This window comes from Phoenix dactylifera, unplaced genomic scaffold (assembly GCF_009389715.1).
Source record: "Phoenix dactylifera cultivar Barhee BC4 unplaced genomic scaffold, palm_55x_up_171113_PBpolish2nd_filt_p 001088F, whole genome shotgun sequence".
NCBI lineage: Eukaryota > Viridiplantae > Streptophyta > Magnoliopsida > Arecales > Arecaceae > Phoenix > Phoenix dactylifera.
This window is the reverse complement of record NW_024068435.1, coordinates 14,858-15,716: the sequence shown is the minus strand read 5'-3', so window position 1 is coordinate 15,716 and position 859 is coordinate 14,858. Positions and strand designations below refer to the sequence as shown.

Genomic DNA, 859 nt, shown 5'->3' with positions numbered 1-859 from the left:
CCAATCATCCTTTGGGTCGACTCAATCCACACTTTGCTGCATCTCAAGGTTAGATTCATTCAAATAAACAATGAAATGTATCTATATCAATTTATACAAATATCCTGAGAGTAATAGTCTTATAAATGAAGTATCAATTTAACTTATAACATACTCTAGATAATTGCTTGTTAATCATCAAAATAACACTATCATCCTCATTCACCTTAAGGATTTTGAGGAAATTAGCATCACATTTAGAGTGCCAAATGTATTGGAAGATGTCCTTAAATTGACCTTGTTTCCTTTTTCCTTAAAGGATAAAGCCAAAACATGGCTGAACTCTTTGAGACCTAGATCGCTAGGAATATGGCATGATATGCAAAGAGAATTCTTGAAAAAATTCTTTCCCGCACAAAGGACTAACTTTTTGAAAAGGCACATTAGTAATTTCCAACAAAAAGACCATGAAACATTTTACGAATGCTGGGAGAGATTTAAAGATTTGCTTCTCTCTTGTCCTCATCATGGGTTTGAAACATGGAGAACCATTAGTTTCTTTTACGAAGGATTGTCTCCACAGTTAAAACAATTTATAGAGACTATGTGCAATGGTCTATTTTTGGAAAAGCAACCCGATGAGGCATGGGACTATTTAGACTCTCTCGCAGAGACTGCACAATTATGGGATACAGGGGATAGAGTGAATAAACCTTTGCCTAAGCCTACTAGCATTCCACACGGGGGCCTTTACAACCTTAATACTCAGGATGATATTCAGGCTAAAATGGCAGCCCTTACTAGGAAGGTAGAGGAAATTGAACTTAGAAGGATTGAACCCGTCAAGACCGTAGAACATAACAGCGAGTGTTGTAGGATT

General features: G+C 36.7%; 1 pseudogene; it reads right to left on the bottom strand.

The window, feature by feature from the left end:
- Positions 1–415: 415 nt before the first annotated feature.
- On the bottom strand, positions 416–513 carry LOC120107945 (annotated as a pseudogene).
- Between the last annotated feature and the right edge of the window lie 346 nt (positions 514–859).